The 14,954-nt window shown below is 41.8% G+C and overlaps 1 protein-coding gene across 2 annotated transcripts in view; it reads left to right on the plus strand.

The window, feature by feature from the left end:
- The window catches only part of fam135b (family with sequence similarity 135 member B), a 367,782-nt gene that overhangs the window by 81,481 nt on the left and 271,347 nt on the right, over nucleotides 1–14,954 (plus strand). The window lies entirely within an intron of this gene.

A 14,954-nucleotide genomic window follows, 5' to 3' on the forward strand; every position in this document is an offset into this window, starting at 1 on the left:
CCATTACCCTTTGTGTGAAGAAGTGATTTTTGACATTTCACTGAAACAGCCCAGCTTTGTAGATCTTCCTTTTGTATTGATTGTGATTGTCACAGTTGCTGTGATTTGTGACCACAGGCTAGTATCCTGGGGATTCTGTTAGAAGTTTTTAGTGTTTAAATATAGCACCATATCTGTACTGCATATCATAATATTATGACAGTATATTTTTACATCATACTGGGGCAGGAAAGAAAAACTCTCAGAAGGCACCACCTCACAGAGATGCCTTTTCTGTTTAATTTTGTTTTATTTCTGATATGAATGCCTTTTGTGCTGCTGAATTATAAATTACATTGTATTCTACAGAGTAAAGAGCACTCTGGGATGATGTATAACTGGATGAATTAGGAAAGAACAAACAGTGCCTTGGGAATCAGAATCCCAGAGAATCAGCAGTAATGGAATCAATTTTGTCTGGTGACCTCAATGAATAGATCTATAAATGATGCTACTAATTTCAGAGTCAGTGAAGTGAAATGACTGCAGTCCTTAGCCAGTATCTTGAGTGGATAAATGAATATTAAGATAAAGTCTTCCCTAGTCATAACGTTTCCTTAGTACTAATGAATATCCTATTCACATCATTAGTTGATCTTTTGCCAAATAAGTATTAACTGTTTAAGAGTTACATACAGATCTGTTAGGGTATGTCAATTATACATGCCCTCTACTTGGAAATAATAGAATCATAAAATTATTGATGAACGTGGAAGCCATTTTTCCCACTGGGCCTTTGTTGTCCCTTTGATACAGTTGTCCAATTAATCCAACCGCTCTCCTTCTGTTGCTCTGTGATATTTTCCTTTCTAAGTGATGATCAAATTCTAATCTGACTGTTGCAATTGACTCTTCTACATCTTTTTCTTCATAAAGTTGTGCATTCTGGAGCACAGCGGAAAGTTTTGTTTCCGGTGTTTTTGACTAATATCACAAATCTCTTCTGACGAGAGGTTGCAGACTTGAAACATTCTCTCCACTGATGCTGGCAGGCCTGATGACTATTTCCAGCATTTTATGCTTCTCTTTCAGATTTCCAACATAAGCATTTTTTTGTTAACTTAAACCTTTTGTTTACTGACCCTGATTTTTTTTGATAAAGTAAGCAAGGAGAAACTTCCTCCAGTGATTTTCGATGATTCTTCCTCCAGTCAGCAAAATAATTTTTCCTCATTACTTTCCGTTTGTTAGCAACAGCATAGCTGGTAGTCAACTAGTGACTTTCCCAGGGGATGACTGTGTGCAGTGCTGAGCCTAGAATACCCCACTCCCTGCTGTTTTATCTTGATATGGATGGTAACTATCTGGTTTGGTTGGTTGATGGCGGCAATAACACACGCACTGGCTGAATGTTTTCTTGGTGAAAAGAATTAGGAAATTTGTGCTGTGTAGAACCACTGCTACCCTTTAAGGTCAGCACCTGAGCAAACATAGTAATCTGTTGGATGATATATTGCAGGACTGTGGTGATATAACTACAAACCCTTTTGTTAACTACAGTGCATAGCCATTAGTCGGAATTTGCATAGCACCAAGCTGAGTGTGCACTCGGCTGCAGTGGAAACAAAAGCATTGGTCATCAGATGCTCTAACATGGATGCTCCACATCTGCATAAATGGAGTTGTAACTAATTCCTTGCTGGAAAGATCAAGCTTCAAATTCTGAGGATTGCTCAGTCCCAGATTGATGCAGAATTTCTCTACGCTTCTTCACATAAATTGCAAGCTTGCAGGCTTTTTAACGCATCAAGTCTTTTGACATATGGACCCATTGACCTTCTTCCAGAACTCTGACAATGGTCATATTGGATTCTAAATGTTAACTCCACTTGTTGCTTCACGTAAGTGTTATTTCAGCATGCTGTATTTTTATTCTGGCCTTCTGTGGCTCAACCCATTACGATTCTTGTCTGAATTCTCAGCAGCAGAACTTGAGTGTGACCACCCTCTCCTGAAAGCTGGGTGCTACATTATCTTCAGCTCTGCCTGACCTCAGCACACTTCTGTCCAGTATGTCTCAATGATACTTTCTCTTTGGGATCCATGTATTGTCAATATAAAGGTCAGAGAATGTGAGTGTGAGTGGTGTGTCTTCATCGTCACCACCTTCTTGGTCTTTCTTAACTTTTCAGGCCAGGTTGCAATTCATGTGCAATGAAGAAGGGTCAAGGGTAAGGTGCAGGCTAGAATGGATGTAACTGTGGGATGAGAGGGATCTGATATGTGAGATGGACGATGATTAGTATAAGGTTACCTTCATTGTTAATAGGTTGGTTAGTTGCCTTCCTGATAATGGTCAACACTGTCTCCTCCATTTGGGGTTTGAACATGAAGGTATATGTCCCCCTCAGGTAATTCTCACTGCCCGTGGTACTTATGAGAACTATAGCAGCGCCAAGTGTGCGAGGTTAAAGTAAAGCTCATAAATATTAGGTATGAACCTGAAAAGTACTTCGTTGGTTGGAAATTGCTTTGAGAAGTCTAGCTTCTTTTCTGACAAATTAGCTATTGTCTGAGTAAAAGTTAGAGATATTGGTTGTGTCTTTGGACTGTAATGCCTTTCTCAAAAGTGCTGAAGAAAAGGTTGGGAAGTCTGCAACTTCTGAATCTCCATCTCATGGTTGAAGTATGGAGCTGCAGGCATTTCTGGGAACCACTGATACTCTCGCTTGTAGCTTAGTAATTGTTCATCTGGGGGAGCTGACAAACAAGGGATGTGTGACATACCGACTAAATATAACCCATAGCATGGCTTAAGCATTCTAAGCAAGTGTCAAAAAAATCTAAGTATGCAAGTACAGCATTATAGATTACGTTTCAATTTAGCAATGTGCAATTTCAATTTGATCTTATGTTGACATTTCTGATGTAGTTGAAGGTGATGAACCAACATCTGGAGAACTGCATTGCAATTCATAATTCATAAAAACATGTCTCACCCCATACAAAGAACACTTATGCATTGAAATTCCTACTGATTTATCTTCCTTCTGCTCACTGGGGAGTTACTGATGGATAAATAGTACTTTAGTTATTTTATAAAACCTTAAATCTTTCTAATGGTATTTCTGTTCCAGTACACACAATGGATTATGCACTAGGTTTTTTTTTAAATTTGAAAAATAGCTTTTCCTTTTTAATTTTCTTGCTTGTTTTGAAAGCAGTAACATGCTGAATTGTGTACTGCTGGTATTCTAATGTGTCAAACAAACAACTAGATTAAAGCCTGAAAGGCCTGATCATGTGGGTAGCTTAGTTGAATTATATCGTCCTTATTTGATGTCCACAAATGGGCACTTCTAACAGACCATAAGATATAGGAGCTGACGTGGGCCATTCAGCCCATCAAGATCACATCAACTCTCAACCGTGGCTGAGCTGAGAATCTGCATTGCCAGTTTCTTGCCTTTATTTTTCTAACCCTTGATTCCCATAATGATTAACAATCTGTCTATCCCAGCCTTGAACATACATAGTGACCCAAGCTCCTTAACCCTCTAGTATAAGGAGTTCCACAGGTTCACTGTCCTTTGAGAGAAGAAATTCCTTTTCGTCTCAGTGGGTGATGCCTTAAGTTAGGCCATCTGATCTTCGGCTTTCCCACAAGGAGAAACAACCGTTCCACATCCACCCAGAGAAATCCCTAAAAATCTTCATGTCTCAGTAAGAATACCTCTCATTCTTGAATGAGTACAACCCTGAATGATTCAACCTCTTCTCGTGACATCATCCAAGCACACATCTCTTCCACTAGGATCAACCTAGTGAATCTTCTCTCAATTACCTCAAATACCCATACATCTTTCTTTAGTAAACGAGTTTTAACAAGTCCTTAATATTTCTATACTTGATTCCTTTTGAATTAAAGGGCAACACTTCATTATTTGTTACCTGTTGAACTTGTCTGGTTGCTTTTTTGTGATTGATGCACTCCCAAATCCCTCTGCGGTGTAGCTTTTGCCATATAAATAGTATTCAGTTCCTCTACTCTGTCTGCCAAAGTGCATTACGTCACATTTTTCCACATTATTTCACTTCATATTTCATCTGCCAAGTTTTGGCTGACTTGCTTAGCCTCTATATGTCCCACTGCAGAGTTATCCTTACCAGTTGCTTTCCAACTTATTTTTGTTTCATCTGCATCTTGGCAGTATTACATTTACTTTCTTCATCCAAGGTGTTAATATATTGTAAATAATTGTAGCCCCAGCATAGATTCTTGTGGCACTCTACTAGTTTGAGTTTGCTGTCTGAAAATGCCATCCCCACTTAATTCTAGCTTTGTTTTTGATTAGTGAGGCAATTGTCTATTCATGCTAATATAATGCCGCCAACACTGTGGGTTCTAATTATGTTGCATAATCCAACATTACCCTATTAAATGCCTCTGAAATTCCAAGTTTATTAAATCTGCTGCTTCCCCTTTATCTATCTGCATGTTGCCTCCTTAACAAATTCTAATAAATTTGTCAGGCTTGATTTCGACTTAATGAAATCATACTAAGTCTGCTGATTCATACTATGTTATAAATCAGACTACATCATCTTATAATCCAATGGGGTTTATTTGAAACTATAAACTTTTGGAGTGCTGCTCCTTTGTCAGGTAGCTAGTGAGCAGAACATAGAAAACAGAATGTAATAGAAGAGCATTTGGAAATGCGTAGTATGAACATGATGTGGTGGTGCCAGTGTCAGACTGGGTTAAACAAAGTTAAAAATCACACAACACCATGTTATAGTCCAACAGGTTTATTTGGAAGTATAAACTTTTGTCAGGTAGCTAGTGGGGCAGGCGGACAAAACACAGAATTCTGTGTACTTCCAAATAAACCTGTTGGACTATAACCTGGTGTTATGTGACTTTTAACTTTGTCCATTCCAGACCAACACAGGCACCTCCAAATCAGACTCGACTTCAGTTAACTCCACCCTCAATTCTTGACAATTACTCCTTATTTAAACTTAGCACCGAATTTCCAACCTAAGTTCCTCCCTCTCAAAGTGACTGCTAATTTCTACCGTGTTGTGGTCGCTGTTTCCGAGGGGCTCTTTTACTCTAACATCATTTATTGGACTGCCTTATTACCTTTCGCCAGAGCCATTAATAGCCTGATGCCTGATTGAATTCACATCATATTGATCTTGGAGACTTTTCCAAATGTACCCTATAAGAATCTTCCTTGTGGCTACCTCTGCCAGTCTGACTATCCCAATATAAGTTAAGATTCAACTCACTCACGATTAGTCTACTACTTTTGTTACGTGCCCTTGTTTTCTCCTGATTTATTCTTTGTCCCACGGGATAACGATGGTTACGGTGCCAATAGATTACTCCTATCAGTGTCTTCTTCCTCTTTTTGTTTCTTATCTCCACCCTTCTGTATTGTGCATTTTCCAATCCAAGATCAGGAGGTGTACCATGATTACCAGAAGCTTGAAATTCTGCCATGCTTTTTATAATCCCGTTATTTTGCATCCCCGGCATACCCACCAACATGCCCCTCCCTTGCCCCAAGCGCACGTGCTCTTCACTCCTGCCAACCACTTCTACCTTAATTTCCTCATGATTCTTTTAGGTCATTCAGTCACAGGCCAGACTGAAGAAAGAAATCACACCAGTGATCACACTTATGATCTTGCAAGTCTGTGTGACTCCATGCAGCAGTGTATGGCCTGTCCCATTCTTTTTTGTAAGAAGGAAATCTCTGCACAGTACAAAGTAAAGTTGGAGACAGCATCTTTTAGAATATTGATATCAGAAGATTTAACCCCTTGTGCCTCTTTCACCTATTAGTGAGATCATGGCTGAGCTGTGATCCAACACCTCTTATTCCATAAATAATAGAAACCCCTAAATAATAAATTTTAAAATAGCAATTGGCCTAACAAAAGCAACCATGTTTGCAAAGCAGTGTTCTGAACTGTGCCATCTTTTAACCGATAATTTTGTTCTGCTGGAGATTCAAGTTTCCAGGAACTACTAGAAGAGGCTGTTAACAACTCACAACATCCAATCTAATCAAAAACAAGAAACTGGCTCTCACCAACTGTACACCCTTAGCCCACGTCATCAGAAGCAAAATCCCTGGGCACCTCTGTTCATATAAAAAAGAAATTTAAATTATTATTAATTTTTCCACAGCAACGACCTTTATAATGATTCACATCACTGGGTGGCATGGTGGCTCACAGCGCCAGAGACCCAGGTTTGATTCCAGCCTTGGGCAACTGTGGAGTTTGCACATTCTCCCCGTGTCTGCGTGGGATTCCTCCGGGTGCTCCGGTTTCCTCCACAGTCCAAAGATGTGTGGGTCAGGTGAATTGGCCATGTTAAATTACCCATAATGTTAGGTGCATTAGTCAAAGGGAAATGGGTCTGGGTGGTTTACTCTTCAGAGGGTTGGTGTGGACTTGTTGGGCCGAAGGGCCTGTTTCCATACTGTAGGGAATCTAATCAGTGAACTATCACTGCTACTTTTCAGTCTGAAACCTCTTCCTCAACTGATGAGGTTTCAAGTGTCTCCTTTTGGTGAATGTCTGCACATTCATCACATGCGATTGTCTTTTTACTGAAATAAATAGTTAAAAATCACACAACACCAGGTTATAGTCCAGGTTATTTGGAAGGACTAGCTTTCAGAGCACTGCTCCTTCATCAGATAGCTAAATAGTCACAGACTAATTCTCTGACTCTTCACTGAGTTTTCAGAAAAGCTGCAGGCTTTTCCTAGTCCTGTGAATTTCGATTGTGAAAACATCTCAAAACCTTTTCCAGCTCTAGTAGCCTAGAGACCTGCCAAAGTTAAACAAAAAGCTGAAAGAACTGCTGATGCTGGAAAATATAAACAAAAACAAAAATTGCTGGAAAGATTCAGCCAGCCTGGCAGTGTGTCCAGTGACCCTTCTTCAGAACACTTGCAGGAAAAAAAGAATCTGGAATTAAAAATCTGCTGATGACTATGAAAGCATCGCTAAGCTTCAGTAAGAAGAAGGAGAGTTGACTCTATTCATAAGAAACAAATTTGAAAATAAATGCCTGAAGGTTGCATATGGAAATGGCTGTGATAACCTGTAAAATGTAAGAGAGTAACTATGAGGCAAGTAAGTCTTTTAAGGGATTAGAAAGATTGTGGAAGGTGAAGGTCTAAGTGATAGTAATTCTTTCTGTAAAGGACCATGGAACTGAGAAAATGATGCATTTAAGAAGGGTATGGAATTAGCCTCCTTGGTGAGGTGGAACCTTGAAACCTCTTCAGTGAGGTGCAAGCTCTTAATAAAACGATTCCTTTCTTCAGCTTTGTAGATACAGAATGCTATGCAGGTATGAAAATGTCTCAAAAGTGAACTGTGGAATTGTAGTAATATTGAGTTAGAAGAATGTAGACTACTCTGACCTTGCCACTTGTTAAATAATTTACTTTTCTCCCATACATTGTAGCAAAACTGGCCAGTTTTCAGCTGAACTGAGATTGTTTTGTACTTTTAAAGTGCATCGAGCATGTAAGTGATAAAGCAAAATCAATCTCCCTAGTACAACCTTCATAATGTAAGAGTACCCATCCTTTCAACTGATTGACGGAAGTAGAAATTGTACCAAATTACCCTTTCCCTCACTGACAATGGATTCTCACTGGACCATTCATCTTTATCCATCCTCAGGACAGATTGGACAGCAACTTCAGTTTGGCATGATCCTTCTGCCAACACCATCAAGAGGATGTTCCAGAAGCACCATAATTTTGTCCATCTGCTGAGTTGCAACTGCAATGCTTGTTTCTTTTACACGGTTCTTTCACACATTGTTTCATTAAGGCTGAAATAAGACATTGTGCACCACCCAATGTGATAGCTCTTCTTGATACTAGATTCCTGTTTCAGCCAGGATCCTGATACAATTGCAGGATTGATGTCTGTCCCAGCCTCCTCATAAAACCTTTAAATGCGTAATGAATCTCTAATGTTAACATACTGTAAGAGCTGTAATGTTTATGGATGCTTCTAGTATTCTGAAGTGGTGTTACTTCTAAGTACTGGCAGAGACGGTGTTTTGGTTCCCCTGCTTCAACTCCCTGAGTGCTGCAACTCTCAAGAGCTGAATAAAGATGGGTTTTCTTATAAGTTTAAAAAAAATGAAAAAATATATTTTACTCAATAGTGAAGATGAACATACTCACACTGTCGTCACACATACAAAAGAAAAGATGATTAGATAACAGGTAGCACACATTTTTCAGATTTTGAAAGTCATCCTCCAAAAAAAAACTTGATTGTCTTGACTGAAAGTTTGAAGTGTTGCAGTCCTGATAACTTTTGTTTGGGGGGGGGATCTATTGAAAAACCTCAAAGTTAGAATATAATGAAGATGGATTCATAGTCGTTTACTGCTTGTAGTACCAGGTTTCTCCAGCTTTACTACAGTTGAGGTGCAGTTGAACATTGGAGGCAGTCACCTGACTTGGTTCCATGATTAGGTAGTTTAACGTCTGTAGTGGGGAAAGTGCTCGAATCTATAATCAAGGAAGAAATAGTGAGAAATCTGGATATAAACCGTCCCAATGGGCAGATACAGCATGGGTTCATGAGAGGCAGGTCATGTTTGACTAATTGACTGGAATTCTTTTAGGACATTATGAACACGGTGCACAATGGGGATTTGGCGTATCTGGATTTCCAGAAGGCATTTGACAAGGTACCACAGAAAAGGCTGCTGTCAAGGATAAAGGTGCATGGCGTTATTGGTAATGTATTAGCATGGAGAGAAGATTGGTTAACTAACTGAAAGGTAAGAGTGGAGACAAATGTGTGTTTTTTTGGTTGGCTATTGGTGTGCTTCAGGGATCGGTGCTGGAATTGCAATCGTTTACAATTTACATCGGTGATTTGGGGACCACGTATAGTGTGTCAAAGTTTGCAGATGACAATAAAGTAGAGAAAAGGTGCAGAGGACATTGAAAGTCTGCAGAGAGATATTGATAGGTTAAGTGAAGGGACAAGGGTCTGACAGATGGAGTACAACTTAAGTAAATGTGAGGTCATCCATTTTAGTAGGAATAAAATAGAATATTATTAAAATGGTGAAAAATTGCAGCATGCGAAAAGTTGGTTTGCAGGTGCAGAAGGTAATTAAGAAGGCAAATGAAATATTATTCTTCATTGCTAGAGGGATTGAGTTTAAAAACAGAGAAGTTACGCTGCAGCTGTATAGGATGCTGGTAAGGCCACATCTGGAGTACTGTGTACAGTTTTGATCTCCTTACTTGAGAAAGGATGTACTGGCACTGGAGGAGGTGCAGTGGAGATTCACTGGATTGATTTTGGAATTGAGAGAGTTACATTATGAGGGAAGATTGAGTAGACTGGAACTATATTCATTGGAGTTTAGAAGACACATATAAAATTAGAAACATATAGAAACATATAAAATTATGAAGCCATTGGATAAGATAGAAGCAGTGAGGTTGTTTTCATTGGTGTGTGAAACTAGAGCTATGGGACAGAGCCTCAAAATAAGACGGAGCAGGTTTAGGACTGTGTTGAGGAGGAACTTCTTCACCCTAAGGGTTGTGAATCTATAGAATTCACTGCCCAGTGAAGCAGTTGAGGCTACCTCATTGAATGTTTTTAAGGCAAAGATATTTGAACAGTAAAGGAATTAAGGGCTATGGTGAGAGGGTGGGTAAGTGGAGCGGAGTCCACAAAGAGATCAGCCATGATCTTATTGAATGGCGGAGCAGGCTCAGTGGGCCAGATGGCCTCCTCCTGCTCCTAGTTCTTATGTTCTCATGTCAAGGCATGCTTGGATTCTGTGTCTTCCGATGGGTTGTAACATAGAGTACTGCGCCTTTTGCTGGTCTGAATGTCTTATATTTTTCTCCCTGCTGCTCACAAAATGTTCCTAATTTTGTCCTTTATAAGCAACCCGCTGTCCGTCAGGTGACTGAGTACCTGTTAGCCATGTCCTGGCAAATGATCCCAGTTTATCAATGTACATATCTTTATGATAAGGTGGGATTCCTCTCAAACCCAATCTTGGAAGTCCCACTCCAAAGCCCAGAAGTCTGCAAATCCGTTCTGACTGAGTTTCTGCAAATATTTGGATAATAGCAGCCATTCATCCACACAAAGATTGAGTTGCTCTTTAGTATAGTCTGGCTGAAATGTCCCAAAAATGTTCTAATATCCTGTCCAGCCATGTGAATATCTGTCAGGGCCTTGTGCAGTCACATGAATAGTGATTTAAAAAAATGGGGGGAAATGTCACCCGAACTCTCAATGCCAACTTGCTCTCTACTTTCTTTTAAAAGTTATGTCCTCATTTCACATAAATCTGAGAGTTCATAATACATAAGCATAACAATTAGCTGATTCAGATTTCAGCTTCCTTTGAAAGCAATTCATCGTAAGCAGATGAGCAGAATCCACTGCATGGGCAGAGGCTGACATCTTTAGTATTCAATTTACAACCTTTTATCACTATGCTCAAGTTAATTGATAGCGATAATCTATACCCTTGCTAGTTCACACATGTCATATCTATGATTTCTTAAGAATAGATTATTCTATATTATACAAACAATATGTTTTATGCGTGCTTACTTTGCATATTGTATTATGTCATATCCTCGTTCATTCCCCCACATCTTGCCCACCTTTGCTATATTTCCTCATATTTTCTTTACAATCCCGTAAAGGAAACAGGCTTATTTGAGACAGAGGTTCACAGGCCCCATCAAAATATTTGGAACATGAGTACAGGTGAAAATTTGTCAAGTATTAACATCAAGTTTCAGTGGTGTCTGATTTTAGGCTATAATTTTCCAAATTTACATGTTAATTTTGCGTTCTTCAAGCCATCACTTTAGCTTAGTTTTGAAAATCATTCGGCTTCCTATTTGCTTTAGCATACTCGATAGAATGATATTTCGGATCCAGTCATATGAATATGAGAGAATGTTGGAAACAACGGATGTAGATCGGCAAGATGTGACACAAGCATAGTTGATAATTGGCCTACTTTTACGTTATAAATTCTGTGATACTCGTCCAGCTTTTTGGAGAGTGATTGCTTCATTGCTGGTCATGTTAACATACTGATAATGTTTCTTTGCTGTCATAATTTTTTTTATAGGTTGTGCAGCATATGAATGTAGATCCATAGAAATGTTCTAGCACAGAGGGAAGCCCTTCAGCCCATCATGTCAGCACTGTCTGAATAAACTAGCCACCCCTTTTAATTCCACATCCAACACTTTGCCCACAGCCATGCAGGTTACAGCACTCCAGGTGCAAATCCAAGTTCATTTTAAATGAGCTGAGGATTTCTGCTGAAACCATCAAACTGGGCAGAGAATTCCAGGCACCATCACCCTCTAGGTATAAACATTTTCCTTCATGTCTACTGATCACATTACATCTGAGATTTCTGCTAATTGATTTCTGTGGAGAAAGTGAGGACTGCAGATGCTGGAGATCAGAGCTGAAAAATGTGTTGCTGGAAAAGCGCAGCAGGTCAGGCAGCATCCAAGGAGCAGGAGAATTGACGTTTTGGGCATAAGCCCTTCTTCAGGAATGAGGAGGGTGTGCAAAGCAGGCTATGATAAAAGGTAGGGAGGAGGGACTTGAGGGAGGGGCATTGGGAATGCGATAGGTGGAAGGAGGTTAAGGGGAGGGTGATAGGCCGGAGAGGGGGTGCGGGCGGAGAGGTCGGGAAGAAGATTGCAGGTCAAGAAGGCGGTGCTGAGTCAGAGGGTTGGGACTGAGATAAGGTGGGGGGAGGGGAAATGGGGAAGCTGGAGAAATCTGCATTCATCCCTTGTGGTTGGAGGGTTCCTGGGCGGAAGATGAGGCGCTCTTCCTCCAGGCGTCGTGTTGCCATGGTCTGGCGATGGAGGAGTCCAAGGACCTGCATGTCCTTGGTGGAGTGGGAGGGGGAGTTAAAGTATTCAGCCACGGGGCGGTTGGGTTGGTTGGTGCGGGTATCCCAGAGGTGTTCTTTGAAACGTTCCGCAAGTAGGCGGCCTGTTTCCCCGATGTCGAGGAGACCACATCGGGTGCAGCGGATGCAGTAAATGATGTGTGTGGAGGTGCAGGTGAATTTGTGACAGATATGGAAGGATCCCTTGGGGCCTTGGAAGGAAGTGAGGGGGGAGGTGTGGGCGCAAGTTTGACATTTCTTGTGGCTGCAGGGGAAGGTGCCGGGAGTGGAGGTTGGGTTGGTGGGGGGTGTGGACCTGACGAGGGAGTCACGGAGGGAGTGGTCTTTCCAGAATGCTGATAGGGGAGAGGAGGGAAATATATCCCTGGTGGTGGGGTCTGTTTGGAGGTGGCAGAAATGACGAAGGATGATACAATGTATCTCGAGGTTGGTGGGATGGTAGATGAGAACCAGTGGGATTCTGTCCTGGTGGCGATTGGAGGGGCGTGGTTCAAGGGTGGAGGAGCGGGAAGTGGAGGAGATGTGGTGGAGAGCATCGTCAACCACGTCTGAGGGGAAATTACAGTCTTTGAAAAAGGAGGCCATCTGGGTTGCTCAGTATTGGAATTGGTCCTCCTGGGAGCAGATGCAGTGGAGACGAAGGAATTGGGACTATGGGATGGCGTTTTTACAGGGGGCAGGGTGGGAGGAGGTGTAATCTAGGTAGCTGTGGGAGTCGGTCGGTTTATAGTAAATGTCCGTGTTGAGTCAGTAGCCTGAGATAGAAATGAAGAGGTCTAGGAAGGGGAGGAAGGAGTCTGAGACGGTCCAGGTAAATTTGAGGTCGGGGTGGAAGGTGTTAGTAAAGTGGATGAACTGTTCAACCTCCTTGTGGGAGCATGAGGTAGCGCCGATACAGTCATCGATGTAGCGGAGGAAAAGGTGGGGGTTGATGCCAGTGTAGCTGCGGAAGATGGACTGTTCCACATATCCGACGAAGAGGCAGGCATAACTGGGGCCCATGCGGGTGCCCATGGCTACTCCTTTGGTTTGGAGGAAGTGGGACGATTGGAAAGAGAAGTTGTTCAGAGTGAGGACCAGTTCAGTCAGTCGAAGGAGAGTGTCAGTGGAAGGGTACTGGTTGGTTCGGCGGGAAAGGAAGAAGCGGAGAGCTTTGAGGCCTTCGTGATGGGGGATGGAGGTGTATAGGGACTGGATGTCCATGGTGAAGATAAGGCGTTGGGGGCCAGGGAAGCGAAAATCATGGAGGAGGTGGAGGGCGTGGGTGGTGTCCCGAATGTAGGTGGAGACTTCTTGGACTAAGGGGGACAGGACCGTGTCGTGGTATGCAGAGATGAGTTCGGTGGGGCAGGAGCAGGCTGAGACAATGGGTTGGCCCGGGCAGTCAGGTTTGTGAATTTTGGGCAGGAGGTAGAAACAGGCAGTGCGGGATTGTGGGACTGTGAGGTTGGAGGCAGTGGATGGGAGATCCCCTGAGGTGATGAGGTTATGGATGGTCTGGGAGATGATAGTTTTGTGGTGGGAGGTGGGAGGTCAAGGGGGCAGTAGGAGGAGGTGTCCGCAAGCTGGTGTTTAGCCTCAGCAATGTAAAGATTGGTGCGCCAACTTGAGTCCTGCTCCTTGGATGCTGCCTGACCTGCTGCACTTTTCCAGCAACACATTTTCAGTAATTGATTTCTGTGCTGAGGTACTGAACTTCCCTGTCAAACCCTTCATTATTTTGTTCATCATCCTCAGACTCCTCCATTTTAAGGAAGGCAATGCTGCTCTCTTGAATCATTTCTCTTGCTGCAGTTTTCAAGCCCAAGCAAAGGTTTTGTAAATCTCCTCTGTGCTTTCCGTCAAGCAATTGTGTCCTCCCTGTAATATAATGATGAGAACTTTATGCACTTTTGTGGCTGCAATCTAACCAGTATCTTGTATAATTCCAATATTACAACTCTCTGCTTTTGTATTCAATATCTCACTCCAAAAAATGTTACATGCCATTTGTGTTCTTTAACACCTTACCTACCATTCTGACATCTTCAGGGAGGTGTGACCATGCACACCAAGGTCTCTCACTACTCCACTCCTCTCAATATCCTCCTGTTTATTGTGTATTCCCCTAGTTTGTTTGCCCTTCCCAAACGCATAACTTCAGATTTTTCTGGGTTGCATTCTATCATTTACTGTTTTTCTGCCTAGTCAGCTAAACTATCGATATTGTCGTGTAGTCAGCAACCATCATTTTCAATATCAATTGCACATTCAAGGTTTGTATTGTCTGTAAATTTCATGCCTCCCACATTTGAGCCTAGCTTCATAATATATACCAAAAGCAGCATGGAGCCCGACACTGAATCATGTGGAACACCACTGAATCTAATTTCCATTTTCATAAAACACCTACACCCCACAGTGTAGATAGAGGCCATCTGGCCCATCAAGTCTGCATGGAACCTCTGAAGAAATCTCATCAGGAATGAAGGGCTTATGCCTGAAACGTTGACTCTCCTCCTCCGTTACTGCTTGACCTATTCCAGCGCCATACTCTTCGACTCTGATCTCCAGCATCTGAGGTCTCCACTTTCTCCCAAGACAAAAACATGTTGACTCTTCCTGATTATTGTGCGCCTTTTCAAGGAACAGTCTACTGGAATCAAAGAATCAATATTGATTCTAGTAATTTTTCCACCATTGAGCAGACTGACTGATGTAGACTTATTTGGCCTGTCCCTTGCACCCTTTTTGAATACTAGTCTGATGTTCATACAGCTCCAATCCTCTGGTACTTTGCCTCTGTCTGGTGAGCATTGGAAAAATGACCCTCCAAGCATCTGCTGTTTCCTCCCTGGCAACCTCAGATGCAATTTATTCAGTCCTGGTGATTTATCTACCTGCAAGGAGGTCAGACCCTTCAGAAACTCACTCCTCCTTTTGCTTATAGTGTTTAGTAATTCAAACTCATCCTCTTTACCTTGGATGTCTGCATCAT

Source organism: Chiloscyllium punctatum, chromosome 5, assembly GCF_047496795.1.
Source record: "Chiloscyllium punctatum isolate Juve2018m chromosome 5, sChiPun1.3, whole genome shotgun sequence".
NCBI classification, from domain to species: domain Eukaryota; kingdom Metazoa; phylum Chordata; class Chondrichthyes; order Orectolobiformes; family Hemiscylliidae; genus Chiloscyllium; species Chiloscyllium punctatum.